This window comes from Crotalus tigris, unplaced genomic scaffold (genome assembly GCF_016545835.1).
Source record: "Crotalus tigris isolate CLP2741 ecotype Arizona unplaced genomic scaffold, ASM1654583v1 scf7180000018026.535452, whole genome shotgun sequence".
Classification (NCBI taxonomy): Eukaryota; Metazoa; Chordata; class Lepidosauria; order Squamata; family Viperidae; genus Crotalus; species Crotalus tigris.
The window spans coordinates 20,235-40,468 of record NW_024096784.1 but is presented as its reverse complement, the minus strand read 5'-3'; positions in this window follow the sequence as shown (position 1 = coordinate 40,468).

Here is a 20,234-nt window from a genome sequence, read left to right as displayed (position 1 = left end):
TTACTACAAATACTTGGGTATCCTTCAAGCTGACAACATCAAGCACACTGAAGTCAAGAAAAAGATTAGAGGTGAATACATCAAGAGAGTGAAGAAGATCTTAAAGTCCAAACTCAATGGAGGAAATACCATAAAGGCAATCAACACCTGGGCAATTCCAGTCATTAGGTACACAGCTGGAATAGTGGACTGGACTCAAGCAGAACTAAAAGCAATGGATAGGAAGACCAGAAAAATAATGACAATGAATCATGCCCTTCATCCACGCAGTGACATTGATAGACTTTATCTACCAAGGCAAATAGGTGGGCGTGGAATGCTACAAGTACATCAGATGGTTGAAGAAGAAAAAATGGCTTTGGAAGAATATCTGAAGAACAATGATGAAGATGCACTGAAATTAGTATATCAGGAAGGCTTACTGACTCCTGGAGAGACCAAATGGCCTACAAGAAAGACCAAATGAAGAACAGAATAGAGGCATGGGAAGACAAAGCACTACATGGCCAATACGTTAAAAAAATAGCTGGGAAATCAGATAATAACAAGAGCTGGCAATGGCTAAGAGCAGACAAATTGAAGAAAGAGACTGAGGGACTAATTCTGGCTGCACAAGACCAAGCCTTAAGGACAAATGCATATAAAGTCAAAACTGAGAAGACAGCAACAGACAGTAAGTGCCGCCTATGCAAAGAAGCTGAAGAAACAGTGGACCACCTGGTAAGCTGTTGCAAGAAGATTGCACAGACTGACTACAAGCAGCGGCATGACAAAGTAGCAACAATGGTGCATTGGAAGATCTGCAAAAAATATCATTTGCCTGTAAGCAAAAACTGGTGGGATCATAAAATAGAGAAAGTCATAGAAAATGATAAAATTAAACTGCTCTGGGACTTCAGAATTCAAACAGACAAGCACCTGCAACATAACACCCCAGACTTAACAATTGTTGATAAGAAAAACAAAAAAGTCTGGATAGTGGACGTGGCAGTGCCTGGGGACAGCAGAATAGACGAGAAAGAACTGGAGAACATAACAAAATACAAAGTGCCTGGGGACAGCAGAATAGACGAGAAAGAACTGGAGAACATAACAAAATACAAAGACCTACAAATAGAAATAGAAAGACTGTGGCAAAAGCAACAAGGGTAGTAGCAATAGTAATAGGCTCCTTGGGTGCAATCCCAAAACAACTGGAGCACCACTTGAACACCATTGGCATTGACAAATTCGTTATTAGTCAATTGCAAAAGGCAGCCTTACTAGGAACTGCTTCCATCCTGTGACGATATCTGTAATACCATCAAACATCCACATCTGCCTATCTCAGGTCCTGGGTAAGGACTCGATAGGTAGACAAAATGCCAAATCCAGTCTGAACATCTGGCTGACTGTGCGATGATCAATAATAATAATAATAACGATGATGATGATGATGATGATGATGTTATTAGGGACTATGGAGGTCTTCTATTCCAACCACCTGATCAGGCAGGAAACCCTATGCCATTTCAGAAAAATGGCTGTCCCATCTCTTCTTAAAAACTTCCAGTGTTGGAGCATTCACAACCTCTGGAGGCAGATTGTTCCACTGATTAATTGTTCTAACTATCAGGTAATTTCTCCTCAGTTCTAGGTTGCTTCTCTGTTTGATTAGTTTCCATCCATTGCTTCTTTTCAATTTAATTTAATTATGCTGTTTAATACCATATTTTTGTTACATTTAATTTCTATTTTTATGTATCCTAAATTGAGTTCTGTAACCCTTTAAGTTTACCAAGTCCTATAATGGTGCCTCACCATTGCAGGAAAGAGAGAATCCTCCTGGGAAGCAGGAGCGAAGAATTAGCTGGAGTGCATGCCAAGAAGATAATCACAGCAAGTCATTGAAGCCCAGCTAAAGTCAACATCCTCTTTACCTGTAAACTATATGTCACCTCCACTTCCCTGTCTGAATATGTTCTCCCTTGTCAATCTGGGGTAAGGCTTGTGCATTTTGTAACTGAACTTCTCTTGGCTGATTGCTTTGATCCATTCTTGTCCCAACCACAATAACATGTGGAGAATCTCCTTCTACTTGGTAGCTATGCCAGAAGAATGAATTCTGCTCCTGTTAAATGGCTTAGCTTTGCCTTGGGAATGTACAAATGATTTAATCCTTTTGTTTTCTTACTGTTGCTGTGATTTCATTACATTTGGCCATCCAAGAAATATACTATCTAAACAGTAAATTGGCTTTAGATTGCAGAGCTACAATCACAATTCTGACTGGAATTCCCATCACTAAGCAATCTGTTCATAAAAATGTGACATCACGCGACCCTATGTCTTAGGAATGGCAGCCCCAAGATTTCTGTTGCTCTTGGTAACAGAATTCCACAAGTGAATTCCACAATTTCCTTCTACTTGGCAGCTATGCCAGAAGAATGAATTCTTCTGTTAAATGGCTTAGCTTTGTGTTGGGATTGTACAAATGTTTTCTAACCATTGCTGTGATTTGTTTTCTAACCATTGCTGTGATTTCATTACATTTGGCCATCCAAGAAACGTACTGTCTATACCAGGAGTAAGTAACCCAAAACACTCAAAGAGACACTTGGACCCATTTCCCACCGAAAACATGTTTCCTAAATTTTTTGGATTGCTAACAAAAAATTAAGGAGGACGGGGATAGTTATTTCGAGCTGGTTAGCTCTAATCAGCCAGACATACTCTTCTGAGATTTGAACCTGGGATGCTTGCACATTTGACAGCTGTGTTGACCTCTAGGCCAGGGCTTTTCAACCTTTTCACCCATTGTACCACTTTTAGGATATGGCAATATCCGAGTACTACCAATCACTTAACAAGGTGTCAAAAACTTGATGACCAAAAAAAAAAAGGAATAAAGTGATAAAGTACAGATAGTTTTCAACTTACAACAGTTTGTTTAGTGACTGTTAGAAGTTACAATGGCACTGAAAAAAGTGCCCCCCAAGCCACAGCCGAGCAAGACACCTGCCTTCCCTCCCGGTGGCGCTCTTCCTCTTGTCCGAGGTTTTCATTCTTGTGAGCATTTCTGTTGAGGATTGGCAGTAGGGGTGGGGTGGGAGTGTGTTTGGTTTTTATTCCCCCCATCTGCTGGCTGGTTGCAGCAGGTTTTGGTCACTTCACATGACCCTGGGACACTGTGACTACCATAAAAATGAATCAGTTGCCAAGCATCTGACTGTAAATCACAAGACCCTGGAGATGCTGCAACATTCCAGCTGATTGGTGCTTCTCCTGGGCTCAGCAGAAGTGCTAGGATCAGTGCTACTTTCCAACTGATTGGTGTTTCTTCAGGGTTCAGCAGAAGGACCAGGATCAGCGCCAAGCTCCAGCTGGAGCCTGGTCCTGATCCTGGTGTTTCCACTGAGCCCTGACAGCCCCAAAGAAGCACTGATCAGCTGGAAAGCGGCACTGATCCTGGCACTTCCACTGTACCCTAACAGCCCTGCAGCTCCAGCCATCTCTCGCTCAGACTTGTGCGGTGCTGCCACCAGTTCAGCTCATTCCCCTCCCCTGCTACCACTTTTCTAGGATAGTTGCATACCACCTGCCAGGTGCCAATGTACCACAGGTGGTACCCGTAACAGTGGTTGAAAAGCCCTGCTCTAGGCCACAGGCTCTTTCTCACTTTGTCAGCTGTATCAGGGAGGGAAGAGACCGGGGGAGGAGATTTATCTTGAGTGTTTTTTTTGATGCATCCTGTCGACCCAAATATGGGAGGAAAAATCTTTTGCCTGTATCAGCTCAATCTACAGCCATCCATAGGCAGCAGTTGCTACTGCGGCATCATTTGTGTTTCCTAATTTTTTTGGATTGCTAACAAAGAATTAAGGGGGACTGGGATAGATATTTCGAGCTGGTTAGCTCTCATCAGCCAGACATACCCTTCTGAGATTCTAACATGGGCTGCTTGCACGTTAGGCAGTTGTGTTGACCTCTGGGCCACAGGCTCTTTCTCACTTTGTCAGCTGTATCAGGGAGGGAAGAGACCGGGGGAGGAGGTTTACCTTGAGTGTTTTTTTGATGCACCCTGTCGGCTCAAATATGGGAGGAAGACATCTTTTGCCTGAATATACATACATACATACATACATACATACATACATACATACATATACATATATATTAACCAAATAAAAGAAAAAGCGAACACCAGAATATAATAAACCAGACTGTTTAATATAAACAAGCCTGTGGTTAAAAAGAGTCACTAAGCTTTCGTCCGGCCAAAAACTGCCAGCGTCATCAGAGTTAGAATAGAAGGAAATCGGGAGGGCCACTCATATAGCCTCCTGCCTCTGTGCTTGGTTCCTTGAGCACGTCATCGGCCTGTTGATTGTGCTAATCCGTATCACGCAGAGTTGTTCCGCATCAGGCTAACTGTCTTTGGCTCCACTAGTTGTTTTACGATCCTCAAATGCTCTTTTAGAACATGTGCAAGCACTTGGAGGGTGGCTGTCAATCCGTCCCTGTGGCTCTCAGCCTCCTCTATTTGCAGTGTGTGTGTGTGTTTGTGTGTGTGTAAAAAAGAGAGCGGCCTCACCCTGTTCCACCAGCCGACAAGTTACTGGGTGGGGCTCCTTCCTGGGCTGCATCTCTGCAGGAAGCAGGAGGGTAGGAGAGAGCTAGCTAGCCCAGCTTTGCTGACTCAGGAATTCTGAGAGTTGAAGTCCATGAGTCATAAAAGAGCCAAGGTTACCTACCCTTGAGCTTGTTGGAGAACAGCTTGAAGCAAGCTTGCCAGGTGAGCAGAAGATCAGAGGGAGGGATGGGGGGGAAGAGAGAGGGGGGAGAGGAAAGAGAGAAAGAGAAAGAGAGAGAAAGGGAGAGGGGGGAAGAGAGAGGGAGAGGAAAGAGAAAGAGAGGGAGTGAGTGAGTGAGTGAGAGAGAGAGAGACAGGGAGAGACCTTTTTGACATCTAAAATGAAGATAACGCTGCATATATCCTTTTTTACCTTTATTTTATAGATAATGGACCAAACGATCCTAAACCGGGGATGGACATGCTGAGGCTATCTGAAAGGAGGGGGAGGGAGGGGGAAGACATAGAGCAGGAATGCCGGAACAACTGCTTGTTGCAGGACTGGAGCGGAGGAATTATGACAATGGACTTGGGGGTGGGGGAGGATAATGGCCCTGGGAGGGAGGGAGTCTGGGTGCAGGGACGGATTGACAGCTGCCCTCCAAGTGCTTGCATATGCTCTAAAAGAGCACTTGAGGATCTTAAAACAATTAGTGGAACCAACGATGCGGAACAATTCTGTGTGATACAGATTAACACAATCAACGGGCCGATAACGTGCTCAAGGAGCCGGGCGCAGAGGCAGGAGGCTATATGAGCGGCCATCCTGATCTCCTTCTATTCTAACTCTGATGACGCCAGCAATTTTTGGCTGGACAAAAGCTTAGTGACTCTTCTTAACCACAGGCTTGTTTATATTAAACAGTCTGGTTTATTATATCCTGGTGTTCGCTTTTTCTTTTATTTGGTTAATATTTTTAGATTCACATTTTTAGTATTTTAAAACACACACACACACACATCATTAAAGGTAAAAAAGCATATATGCAGTGTTATCTTCATTTTAGATATCAAAAGGGTCTCTCTCTGTCTCTCCCTCCCTGTCTTTCTCTCTTTCCTCTCCCTCTCTCTTTCCCCATCTCTCTCTCTCTCTTTCTCTCTTTCCTCTCCCTCTCTCTCTCTTTCTCTCCCAATCTCTCTCTTTCTTCTGCCCCCTCTCCTTCTCTCCGATTTTCTGCTCACCTGGCAAGCTGGCTTCAAACTGTTCTCCAACAAGCTCAGACGTAGGCAACCTTGGCTCTTTTATGACTCATGGACTTCAACTCCCAGAATTCTTGAGTCAGCATAGCTGGGCTGGCTAACTCTCTCCTGCCCTCCTGCTTCCTGATTCCTGCTTCCCGCACAGACACAGCCAAGGCAGGAGCCTCACCCAGTAAGCTTGTCGGCTGATGGAACAGGGTGAGGCCACTCTCTTCTTTGCACACACAGAAACACACACACACACACACACACATACACACAGAGAGAGAGAGAGAGAGAGAGAGAGAGAGAGAGAGAAAATAAAGTGAAAGGAAGAGAAGAGAAGTGCAAGTGCCTTTCTCTGTCTCTGTCTCTCTTTCTCTGCAAAATGGCGGAGCAGGCTGGGAGCCACAGGTTACTGACCTGTGGTCTATACAGTAAATTGGCTCTAGATTGCACAGCTAAAATCACAATTCTGACTTGAATTCCCATCACCAAGCAATCTGTTCATAAAAATGTGAGATCACGTGACCCTATGGCTTAGGAAAGGCAGCCCCAGGATTTCTGCTGCTGTTGGTAACAGAATTCCACAAGTGTTTAGCTTTGAACCCACCCAATCTCAGCCATTCTTGGATTGGCCCCTCCCAGTCCTAAGCCTCACTAAGTTAAAGGACTGCACAGAGTGAATTGGGAATTAGGAATACCTGGACACAATGAGGGGCTTAACATGAAAGACACAACATCAAGAGAATTCATAGCAGCACTAGATTCTATATTCACCAGTAGAGATAGAGGAGCGAGAAACTAAAGACCACTCTCAACCATGCACCATACAAATACAATGTGTGGAACAGCACATATTCTGGAGAGAGAGAGATTCCCTGAGGATGGGCTCCAGCACCAGCGCCAAAGCTTGGAAGAATAAATCTTTGGTCCCTCTGACCAACTCAAATTGGATCCTGCAAGGATTCTGTTCCATATAACTGGCCAGTTCTGTATACGAGTGGTGGATGGAGTGAACAATTATTCTAAGGCTTATATTGGTAGTTAATTTTATTTCTATTTTGAATGGTTTTTCTTCATTAATAGCTTAGATATTCAGTAAATAAAAAGGGCAAAAAATGACACTGGCTAGGGAATGTCTTCTGCATTAAAATGAAACAAAGCCAAATGCACATACACACAGAGATACACAAAGTCATGCAGTCACATGAATATACTGCCCAGAGCCCTTTTAAAAAAATATCACACAAAAACTGCAATGTTCATTAAGATTTATTTCAAGGAAAAAATGCCAAATTTTAGTTCAATGCATAACTGTTCTAGAATCTAATAGATAGCGATAGCAATTTGGATTTATACAAAAGAAGATGAAGTGACAGTAGGCAGTGGTGTCAAGTCATTGGGCAGAGGTTGAAGATATACAGGGAAGTAGATGGAAATGGCAACATTTTATGCAGCAACTATAAAAATTAAATAAAAATAATAGGCTGATCAAAGTGGTTTCATGTTTATTCTGCCCCCTGAACCCCTTCCCTTCTTCCTACACAGTGTTCCCTGAAAAACCCTTTTCTTCTTCACGTCAAAGCTTTGCAATGATTTGTGATTGCAAACAACATCAGGCAGATTATCCCAATCTACATTTATGGCATATTCCTCCTTTTTGGAAACACAGAGGACCAGCAGTCCCTGTGAAATGGAAAACAGGAGACAGGTTGATGATGAGTAAAAGTCTCCAAGCAATAGCCCAAATAAATCACAAATCAGCCCACGTCTCAACCCTGGCTCAGAATATAATTGGCTGGCAGGTGTGTACCTATTGAGGCAGTTGACAAGAAATAATCTGCTTCATCACAAAGGAAACATCACTCTCTCCACTATTGCAATGCATTTTTGATTGCTGGGAAATAATCCTGAATTACAATGGCTTACTCTAGTAGGTGTTTGGATGTAGAAATCTTGGGTGAGCATGGATAATTTTCTTTGAACTTTGGGGCCTGATTTTCCTCTGTATTTTTCTCTCTTTGCTTAATGTAGAAAACCTTTCCACTGTTGCTGTTTTCTGCTCTTGACAAACTGCATATATGAGAGCTAGTTATGATTTGCTTGAGGGACTCTCAGGATATCCCAGATGTCAAAAAAGCTTTAGGAAAAAATGAGAAGGATGCATCACTTCTGGACTGCTCTCAAAGAGAAGTACATTGGATTGTTCACTAAATCTCCAAGAGTCAATGTTTTCTTGAGGGAGTATGTACAGTTTCCTTTCTCTGTTAAGGGCATAATGATAGATATATGGAAAAAAGGTACTTTCTCTGCTTCAAGATATTTTGCTAAAAGTCCAAATACATATGAGTAAATTCACTTGATGGTTAGTATAGTGCAGCCATTTTTGTTCTTTACTCAAATGGAACATAAATAGAATAGTGAATAAATTGGTTTTCCAGTCCCTAGATGTGGTATATCAGATTGGATTTCTAATTTTAATTCAGAAGAAAAATCAATGATATATTTTTCAGGTGTTCAGAAGCTCACATTATCAATATTCCATCCTTCATAACTAATTCTTTAAGTAAAACGTGGTAATGATTGAGATATTTCTAGCTAAAAGATGAAGATTTAATTTCAGAAGTTCGTCCCTTAAGCTTGCACAAATTCTACTCCTGGATTGAATAATAGACCCAAGAAAGATGTAGTAGATTACCCTGCTTTCAAAGATGATAGTACTTGTTCAGAAAGAAGTGAGCCATCAATCCTTTCTAAACTATCATTAAGTTAGATTGTTATCTTGTTCAGACAGGAATGCAAGGAAAAGGAATGCAAAGAGCAGATGAAACATAGTCAAACTAGAGTCTTGGACTTCAAGAGAGCTAATTTCAATAAACGCCTTGGGAACGATTCCATGCATGAGAATCTTCCAGGGGAAAACAACTCAAGAAGCTTGGGAAATTTTTGAAAAGCGAGATAATAGAAGCCCAGTCTAGCACAATACCAACAAAGAGGCAAAATAACAGCTCTCAAAAGAAACCAGCATGGCTGCATAAAGAACTCTCTGATAAATTGAAAGGTAAAAAGGACAAGTATAGAAAGTGGAAAGAGGGGCGCATAACTAAATCAGAATATCAACAAATAGCCTGAGCCTGAAAAGATGAAGTGAGGAAAGCTAAGGCTCATAATGAACAAAGGTTTGTGACCAAAGTCAAAAATAACAAAAAAAGCTTCTTTCAACATGTAAAAAATAAGAAAAAAGTGAAGGAAATGATTGGTCCATTAGTGGATGGAAGTGGCAAGAAGGTGACAAGCAATAGGGAGAAAGCAGAACTATTTGACTCGTTTTTTGCATCTGTCTTTACACAAAGGGAAAAACAAAACAACCTATCAAAAATAGTGCCATAAAAATATAGAAACACAAGTTAAGACAGGCAAGAAAATGATAAGTGAGCACCTGTCCAGCCTAGATGAGTTCAAATCACCAGGACCAGATGGATTACACCCCAAGGTTCTCACCCCAGATGGATTACACCCCAAGGTTCTCACCCCTAAGGAACTGGCAGATATGATCTCAGAACCACTGAAATATATTTTCCAAAGATCTTGGAGTACTGGGGAACTACCAGAGGACTGGAAAAGAGCTGATGTAGTTCCTATCTTCCAAAAAGGAAACAAAGTGGATCCAGGAAATTACAGACCTATCTGCCTGACCTCAATACCTGGGAAGATTCTTGAAAAGATAATCAAACAACAAATCAGCAAACACCTAGAGGAAAACAAAATCACTACAAAAAGCCAACATGGGTTTGCCAAAAACAGATCATGCCACACAAATCTTATTGCATTCTTTGACCACGTGACAAAATTAGTGGATCAGAGGAATATTGTGGATATAATTTACTGGACTTCAGTAAGGCATTTGATAAAGTAGATCACAACCTACTACTCGATAAAATAGAAAAATTTGGGTTAGACAGCATCACCACCAGATGGATTCGTAGCTGGCTGACTGGCCACACTCAGTGTGTGGTCCTCAATGGAACTGCATCTACATTGAGGGAAGTGTGTAGTGGGGTGCCCCAGGGCTCTTCAACATCTTCATCAGTGATTTGGATGAGGGGTAGATGGGGAACTCATCAAATTTGCAGATGACTCCAAGCTGGCAGGAATAGCCAACACTCCAGAAGACAGGCTTAAGATACAGGAGGACCTGGACAGACTTGAACACTGGGCACTATCTAGCAAAATGAAATTCAATGGTGAAAAGGTAAGGTTCTACATTTGGGCAAGGGGAACCAAATGTACAGGTATAGTATCGGGGGCGCTTGCTCAATAGTAGTAACTGTGAGAGAGCTCTCACAATCCTAATGGACAAATCACTTAAATATGAGCCAGCAGTGTGCTGCAGCTGCCAAAAATCTAACACAGTGCTGGGCTTTATTAATAGAGGGATAGAATCAAGATCATATGAAGTATTGATACCACTTTATTTTTTTATTTTTTTATATAAATTTTATTAAATAACAAAAAAAGAAAAAGTTTAAAAACATTGAACATGGTAAATCAACTTGACCAACCTCTCAGTTCATTCCTATTCATAATTAATTAAACTCTATACAATAACATCACTCTAAACTCTCTTAACTTATCTCATCACAGTGACCTCCAAATTCCCCCCCACCATTTATAAAATTTATTCCATATTTGGTAGAAATCCATAACATCCTGATTTTTGAGTCTTTTAGTTAACCTATCTAATTCTGCGCAATGCATAATTTTATAAATTAAAATTTCCTCACTAGGTACAGCTGTATTTTTCCAATTCTGAGCGAATACTATTCTTGCTGCTGTAATCACATGAATAAATAAATACAGATCCTCTTTACTAACATTTTCTTCAACAATTCCTAATAAAAATGTCTCAGGCTTATACTGAATATTTTGTATGCTCATTTCTGTTACCCATTTCCAAACCATACGCCAATACCCCTGTGTTTCCTTACATGACTACCACACATGAAAAAAAGTGCCCTTTTCTTTTTTACATTTCCAACATAAAGCTGAGTATCCTTTATACATTTTGGCTAGTCTTGCTGGAGGGAGATGCCATCTATAAATCATCTTATACGAATTTTCTTTATAGGATGACGCCAGTGTGATTTTATTGTTTTGCATCCGTACCTGTTGCCATTGATCCAAATTAATATTATGTTCTAAATCTATCGCCCATGTCACCATTGTTTCTTTAACTTGTTCTTCAAATAACCTATGTTCCAATAAATGTTTATAAATGTTCTTTATTTGTTTTTTCTTCGGACCAAGCAAAATTTTATCTAGTCCCGTATCTTGTCTATAAATACCCCAATCATGTTTATCTTTCAAATATCTTGCTTGGATCACCACTCTATCTCTATTCCTTTTTGTCTTAACTCTTGTCTAGATTTTAGGAGACCCTCCTCCGTCAAAATATCTTTATATCTAATAACCGTATCTTTCCTAAGCAAGTTGGGGTATATAACTGCCTCCGATGGAGAAAACCAAATTGGGATTTTTGTATAGTATTGTGATTTAACTGTATTCCAGCTTTTAATTAACCCTTGCTGCACTTTGTGTTTTAAAAAAAATATTGATAGTTTCTGCTTTGCTCTTTCCACATATGAGCATGCCATCCCTGTTGAAGATCAAAACCCTCTAACTGTATACATCTGTGATTCTCTAAAGTTATCCAATTGTTAGTCCAAAATAAGGCTGCAGCTAGGTAATATAATTCCCAGTCAGGGAAGCCTAGACCTCCCCTTTCCTTAGCATCTTGTAGTGCCTTCAATTTTATTCTAGCCTTCTGACCAGACCATACAAATTCTAAAGTTATTTTATTTAGCTCTTTAAAAAATTTCCTATCCAAATAAATTGGAATATTCTGGAACAGAAATATCAATTTAGGTAGAATATTCATTTTTATAGCAGCAATTCTTCCGAGTAATGAAAGATGTAAATTTCTCCAATGCTCTAAATCAACTTTAATTTTTTGAATTAATTTAACATAATTATCTTCTTTGATTGAAGAGCAACATGCAGAAATAACTATCCCTAAATATTTAAATTTAGAAACTATTTGTATACCTAATTTATTCTTGAGAGATCCTTTTTGTATATTAGTCATATTTTTAGTAATAATCTTTGTTTTATTTTTATTTACTTTTAAACCTGCATATTCTCCATAAACTTCCAAAATTTCAAATAATTTCTGCCCGGAATGTTCCGGGTCTTCCATAATAAATACTAGATCATCTGCATAAGCCTGAAGTTTATATGTTTCTCTCTTAATCTTAAGTCCTCTAATCTGTTCTTCTTGCCTTACCATTCTAGCAAGAATTTCTAGAGTATAAATAAACAGCAATGGCGAGAGGGGACACCCCTGTCTAGTACCTTTCTGTATATTAAATCTATCAGTGGCCACCCCGTTCATTATAATCTGCGCGTGTTGTTCAAAATATATTCCATTTATTACATTTAAAAAATTCCCTCCAGCTTCCATTATTTTTAATTGTTGTATCATAAATTGCCAGTTAACGTTATCAAAAGCCTTCTGTGCGTCAAGGAACAGTAATGCCACTTGCCGATCGTTGTGAAATTCATAAAATTCAAAGATATCTAAGATTGTTCTCATATTCTGTTTAATTTGCCTGTTTGGTAAAAAGCCGTTTTGATCCGGGTGTATAAAATCAATTAAATAGTTTTTGAATCTCTCCGCCATTATTGAAGCAAAAATTTTATAATCTGAATTCAATAAAGATATGGGTCTATAATTTTGTATCCTTATTTTTTCCGCGTCTGCCTTGGGGATCAATGTTATATTTGCTTCTAACCAAGATTTAGATATTTTAGCTTCAGTGAGTATTGCATTAAAGATCTCTAATAGGTATTGATTAAACACATTTTATAACTCTTTATATAATTCTGCAGGTATTCCATCTAGACCTGTCGCCTTATTATTTTTTTGTCTATTTATAGCCTTAGTTAATCCAAACATGCTTATTTCCTCATTTAGCTTAGATTTTATTTCCTCCAGTATCTTTGGCAACTCTGCCTTTGCTAAATATTCTATTATCTGTTCCGTGCTTTTTCCCTCATTACTTTTATATAAATTTTCATAGTATCTTTGAGCGATACCCCTTTTTATGGTCTCCTCTCCCTGAATTTCTCCATTTTCATCTACCAAGTCTAACCACCGTCCCGATTTGTTTGCATACTCAAAGTAATTTTGATTTGCTGCTTGTAATTTTTGTGCATATTTCTCCGATTCTCCTAGATTAAGTTTATGTTTAATTAAATCCATTTTTATTTTCAATCCTTTATTTCCAGGGTCTCTCTGAAGCAATCTTTCAGCCTGTTTATAATTTGTCTCGAGTCTCATCTTATATTGCTGTTTCTCTTTATTTCTCTTAGCTGTATACGCAATAACACCCCCCCTTAGATATGCCTTAGCCGTGTCCCAAAGGTTCTGCAAGGATGTATCCTCATTATCATTCAATTGGAAGAACAAAAACATTTCTTTCTCTATGCTTTCTCTAAATTCTTTATCTTTAAGAATCCCTCTTTGGAAAGTCCATCTTGGCCTATATCTTTGGCCTTTCAAGCTAAAACTTATCGGATTATGATCAGCCCAAAGACTAGGTTCTATATCTATTTCGTGTATTTCTGAGGCTAATTCCTTAGAGCACCAAAGCATATTTATCCTAGTCCATGATCTGTGTCTGCTAGAATAATATGTATATTCCCTCTTTTCCAAATTCCTCTCCCTCCAAACATCCTGTAAACTAAAATCTGTACACAACTCGAAAAAAAATTTTGGAAGTGTTTTTTTTTTATGTATTTCCTTACCTCTGCACATTTATGGTCCTTAGTTTTATCTACAATTGCACTGAAATCTCCAATTATACAGAAACCATCTCCCTCCACATCTCTCAGCCTGCTGTATGGGTTTTTAAAAAAGGATACTTGAGCGTCATTTGGAGCATATATTACAACAAAAATTTTTTTGTTAAGCTTAACTTCAACAATCAAAACTCTACCCTCTTTATCATTATAAATTTGTTTCGAAACTATCTTCTGGTTAACATACAAAGCCACACCTCTTTTTTTCCCAATCAAGTGAAACATATAGTCGACCTAATTTAGGTCTTTCTAATAGAAATTCCTGGCCAAGTTTTATATGAACTTCCTGTAAAGCTATGATATCCATATTCAATTTAAGAAGATTACTAAAAATCTTCCTACGTTTTGCTGGAGCATTCAACCCTCTAATATTTGTTGACCAAATCTTATACTCCTCTCCCATTATTCAGTTTCTGCCGTGCCTTTGTACTTCTGGTAATTCTTATTTCTTTCGCTTCAACTAAACTTCTCCCCAGTTCCAACCTATCTTGACATTACCCATGTTTATTTCTTCCCTACTCTGTTCTATCCCTCTTTTCTCCAAAGTTTGTTCAACATCTCTTCTTTTTACAACCATAACTCTTCCTTCTCCAGAATCTCTCAAGTCTTCCTCTGAGATACAATACTGCCGATAAAAATCTTCCGCTTTCTCAACTGTATCTAACCTGAACCTCTTCTCTTGCCATGTCACAATAATCCCTTCAGGTGTTAACCACCTAAAATTAATGTTGCTTTGGTGCAACCTAGATGTCAAGAAGAGGTAATTTTTCCGGAGGTCTCTCATCCTTTTAGATACCTGCTTTAATACAGTAATTTGTTTCCCTCCATATTCTAACTGATCATCACGTGTTCTGTATAATAATTCATCCCTAATCTTCTTTCTTAAAAATTTAACATAGACCTCTCTAGGAAGGTTATGGCATCTTCCATAATTTGTCTGCACTCTATAAGTTTCATCCATTTCAGCAATCATATCTTCTTTTTCCATCTTTAAAGCTCCTGCCATCTTATCTGGAAGATCTTCTCCTCTTTCTTCAGTAACATTTTGGAACCTAAGATATTGCGACGCTTTCTCCACTTCCAATAATATCACCGCTGTCATTAATTCTTTGTCAGCCTCCATTAAATTTTTCCCCATCTCTTCCACTTTCTTTTCTTCATCCTCCAATCTTTGCTCCACCGCCACCAGTTTCTGTTCATTTTTAATGATTTGCTGTTGAAAAACTTCAAACCTACCATACATCGCCTGGATCTTCTCTCTCATTTCTCCAGTAACATTCCTACTGCTTCCAGTTCCGTTTTTATTTCTTCATGATTCTTCATCATGACTTCCTGGATAGCCTGCATCATTGCTTGCAGTTCCTTAAATGGGTTAGAGGATTCTTTTTGAAGCATAACATCCAATGGTCTTTGAATCATAGGACTGGAGCCTTGAACTGTATTTTTTTCCCTCCTCCAATCTTAGCTAAGTTTGGGTTACTTGCCATTCTAAATAAACTCTCCCACCACCTGTTCTTCTTCCAAAATGTCCGCTTTCTGCTTTCTTCTTTTCGTTCTTTCACTTCCCCCCCTTTACGTTATTCCCTTTCCAGGTATTTAACCATATATAAAATACTATCAATATAATATTAAACAAATACAAACTATTGCAAATACATTCAAAGAGTTACCATCAATCAAATCAGCAACGTTTCCAAAAGCTAAAAGTCTTTATAGCATTCCCGTTGCATTCTATCATGGAGTTCTATTTCTTTCCAGGGGAAAAAAAAGAAAGCTTCAGACAGGAGATCGTCCCTTTTAAATCAACCAAACCACTCAGCGGGTAAATCAAAGCCCAAAGACAAACAGAGTTCTTAACGTAATAAAAGTTAGTTCCAGTTCTTTTTTGTGGTTTAAAGTGCCAAGTCTTTTAATCCACGGCAGCCTGGCTCCTTCACGTCAAGCCCTTCCGGGTGTTCTTCCTGTCACTTTCACTCGCCACTGTCTTTCCACTCCTTCAGCTTTCTCTCTTTCCAGGCTTCCCCTTTCCGCTGTTCTCTTTTATCGCGTCTAACATACACAAATTGTCAAATTATGGGAAATCAATTAAATCAAGTCTGATTTACCGTTGTTCAGCTATTTCCTCACTTACTTTGTGCAGCTGGCAACTTCAGCAGCCATTAAGGCCATCTTCTTCCCGATCCGCTCGTTGCTGAGTTTTCTCTGTCGCCTCTTGCCAATCGCCACTGACGAGAGAGCAAAAGATCACCCAAACCTTCTGTCGCCTCCACAAGGCTTTTTTGGCTCAGACGAGCCCTGTGGACCTAAGACAAGCGTTCAACAGTGCTGGAGAGGCCATTCACACCGCTGTCCGCTCTGATAGCTGGCTCCGCCACTTTACAATGCCTTGGTAAGGCCACACTTGGAATACTGCATCCAGTTTTGGTCACGATGATGTAAAATAATGCTGAGACTCTAGAAAGAGTACAGAGAAGAGCAACAAAGATGATTAGGGGACTGGAGGCTAAACCATATAAGGAAAGGCTGCTGGAATTGAGTATGTCTAGTTTAATGAAGAGAAGGATGAGGGGTGACATGATAGCTGTATTCCAATATCTCAGGGGCTGCCACAAAGAAGAAGGAGTCAAGCTATTCTCCAAAGCTCCTGAGAATAGGACAAGAAGAAATGGATGGAAAGTAATCAAGGAGAGAAGCAATCTAGAACTAAGGAGAAACTTCCTGACAGTTAGAACAATTAACCAATAGAACAACCTGCCACCAGAAGCGGTGAATGCTCCAACACTGGAAGTTTTTAAGAAAAGACTGGACAGCCATTTGTCCGAAATGGTGTAGGGTTTCCTGCCTGAGCAGCAGGTTGGACTCGATGACCTCCAAGGTCCCTTCCAACTTTGATGATGATGATGATGATAATGATGATGATGATGGAACTGGTTCTGGACCAAATCTTACTCCAGGAACAGAACATAGGTCTATATTTATAGTTATAATTATTGCATTACATCACCTCAGTGAATTTTTTGTAATAAATTTTTATTAGTAATACAAAATTAAAAACACATTGCGCATTGATATGATGTCACTGGTTCCATACATCTTCCAACATTTTACAACAGTATTAGTACTCATATAGACATATAGTTCTTGAACTTTGCTCACTATTTATAATATACTATTAACACTTTTTCCCTTATTTCTATATATCTTTTTATCTTTTATATATACATTTGTCTATAATCTATATTTTATTCTAGCACTATACATTTATCTTGGCTACCCTCTTATTGTCTATTCAATCATAAAATTGTTCCCAGATTTTATAGTACTTGGTTTCATTTTTTTCCTTCAGTTCCCATGTAAGTCTATACATTTCAGCGCAATTGAAAATTTTCAATAATATTTCCTCTTCGGTTGGAGTATCTATCTCTTTCCATTTTTCAGTGAAGGCTATTCGTGCTGCACCTCAGTGAAATTTTGCAACTAATCTTCAAAGTTACATTCTTACATAAGGCATTGTTGCATCTTCCTTCTATTAAAGTACTCATGTGGGTTTCCTTTTGCAAAATTCTTTGGAAAAGCAAAAAAAAAAAAAAAAAAAAGATAGTTAAACAGTTAATCAGTTGTGGTTTCCAAATATCCCAGCCTCAGGACTTGCCATGTCCAGAAGGAGCAGACAAAAGTCCTTTCTGAATTGCTGCTGAACTTCTAGTAATTCAGAAAGATAATGCTTAACCACATTCAACAGTGTCATAAAGTTTTGGAATTGCCATTATACAGCTTAGAAGTATAGGAGAGAAGTCCTTGACCTTGCCTTTGGTGAGGCCCTAAATATAATAATATCTGTACTGCCCCTTTGCTGATGTTAGGACTACATGGATTTCTTTGTTTTGATCATCTAATTCTGTTTGATCCTATGTGAACTTAAATATTAGCTTTATTTTATATTTGTTTGTTTGTGTGTATGTGTTTATTTATTTAGCCATAATATATATTTTTGATTTTTGTAAATGAGCAGAATTTGGAGTTTGAGATATAGAGGATAATCTGGTCAAATGAGGAAGGCTCAAAATTGGTTACAGAAAAAACTGAAACAAATAAAATAAAGTAATTAAGCGAAATGAATAAACAACATTAAAATAAAGAACCATTGTAACAGAGCTGAACAATATTGTTTTAGCAGCAGCTTTGAAATTCAATACCTCTCTTAACTAATAAACACTAATTAATTATTTTTTGAAATAATGCATATAGTTGTAGGCAACCGAATTCAGGATGAATGCTGTGGGAAAAAACGGCAAACGTAAATGTCCCTGTAGTTCCCAAATATGAGACATCCTTTCTCATCTCTTGGTAGGTCAGAAGCCACTGGGAAAAGACCGTCCTATAGATCAGGACTTTTCAATCTTTTCACCCATTGTACCACTTTTAGGATACGGCAACATCCAAGTACCACCAGTCGCCTAGCAAGGTGTCAAAAACATGATGACCCCCCCCAAAAAGGAAAAATGTGATAAAGTACAGGTAGTCCTCCACTTACAACAGTTTGCTTAGTGACTGTTTGAAGTTACAATAGCACTGAAAAAAGTGCTCCCCAAGGCACAGCCGAGCAAGACACCTGCCTGCGGCGCTCTTCCTCCTGTTCAAGGTTTTCATTTTTCTGAGCATTTCTATTGAGGATTGGCAGTGGGAGTGGGGTGGGAGTGTGTTTGGTTTTTATTCCCCCCCCCGTCTTCTGGGTAGTTGCAGCAGGTTTTGGTCACTTCACATGACCCTTGGACATTGTGACCGTCATAAATATGAATCAGTTGCCAGGCATCTGAATGTAAATCACAAGACCCTGGAGATTTTGCAACATTCCAGCTGATCGGCGTGTCTTTTGGGCTCAGCAGAAGGGCCAGATCAGTGCTGAGCTCCAGCTGGAGCCTGGTGCTGATCCTGGCACTTCCACTGAGCGCTGAGAGTCCTGAAGAAGCACCGATCAGCTGGAAAGCAGCACTGATCCTGGCACTTCCGCTGAGCCCTGACAGCTCTGCAGCTCCAGCCATCTCTCGCTCAAGCTTGTGTGGTGCTCCCATCAGTTCAGCTCATTCCCCTCCTCCCTACCACTTTTCTAGGATGGTTGTGTACCACCTGGTCGTGTACCACTTTTCTAGGATGGTCGTGTACCACTGGTTGAAAAGCCCTGGTGTAGATACACTGATCCTAAGTGTGAGAAAGCATTAGACCAAGATAGAAAACTCAGATTAATCTCTGTCTCCAACCTTCTCTTGTTGAGAACATCATTAGACTGTACCTTCCTTAAAGGAACCTTCCTTTGACAAAAAGGATTATCTATACTCACTTCATCTGAGTTTCAGGCTGACATTTAGGAGAGAGACAGTCTTGGTTATGCTCTTAATTTTTCAAGAGGTGATTGTAGTCAGTCTCCACTGTGTATGTAAAGCATGAATGATTGTGAGAAGGGTCCTTTGATTCAGGATAGGCCATAATGGGCAAGGTAGCTGCCATGTGCTATTTAAACAGGAGCTTTGAGTCCAACAATATTGACTTGTTATCCCAACTCATAAAGAAAGTAAAATGCCACAATTAACAGTATCAAAAGCTAGAGTGAGGTCTCAAAAGACAGGAAAGGCAGATATAATTCTTTTGCCCAGTCTCATCACAGAACAGATAATCCTCAAAACAATATTGTATCATTCCATCTTCATTTTGGGTGGGTGCAATAGGAAGAAACCGTTGAATGGTTGACAGTCCTTGAGTAACTTTTAATAACTCTTTCTGGTAAGAAAAGAGTTGGAATAAGATTTTGAAACCTCATACATATCTTTCTTTCTCTTTCCAGAGTGAAGTGGCTACTACTCCATCTCTTTTGGCATAGTTGCATCACATTTTTTGATTGAAAGCAGTGCTATCTGACCATACTTATTTCTTGACACTGATCATCCTGATTGATTTAATGACTATGTGCAATCAAGTTAGTGTTGATGTTCAGCATCCACATAGATACATTTGTGCTTAACCTGGCCCTTCAGCTGTTCTAACCATGCAACGTGACCATCTACATTTCTAAGGAATTAGAAAGGAATTCATTTTCAGAAATAACAGTGAGATATTACTAGTATCAAGGAAACTTCAACCCCTCTGATTTAGTGTATATGTGAAAATACGGAGAAACCACAAGGCCTCAACTGACTTGGAATTTAGTAATTGCAATTCCTAAGCTAAAAAGCAAATGTTAGACAAGGCAGTTCATTTTCAAATGAAATCCAAGCTCAAGATGAATTCAAGGTCTACAAAATTTGTGTAAGGTTATTAGGCTAGGTGAGAATTCATTAGATGATACCACTCTAATGACAGAAAATGAAGAGGAACTAAAGAGGCTCTTGATGCAGGTAAAGAAGGAGAGTGCAAAAGTTGGCTCGAAACTCAACATTAAGAAAACCAAAATCGCTTCCAATGGCGCTCAGCTGTGCCGATGGCAGCTTTCTTTTAGCCGTCCATCCTGGGACTGCGTAAAAGCTGG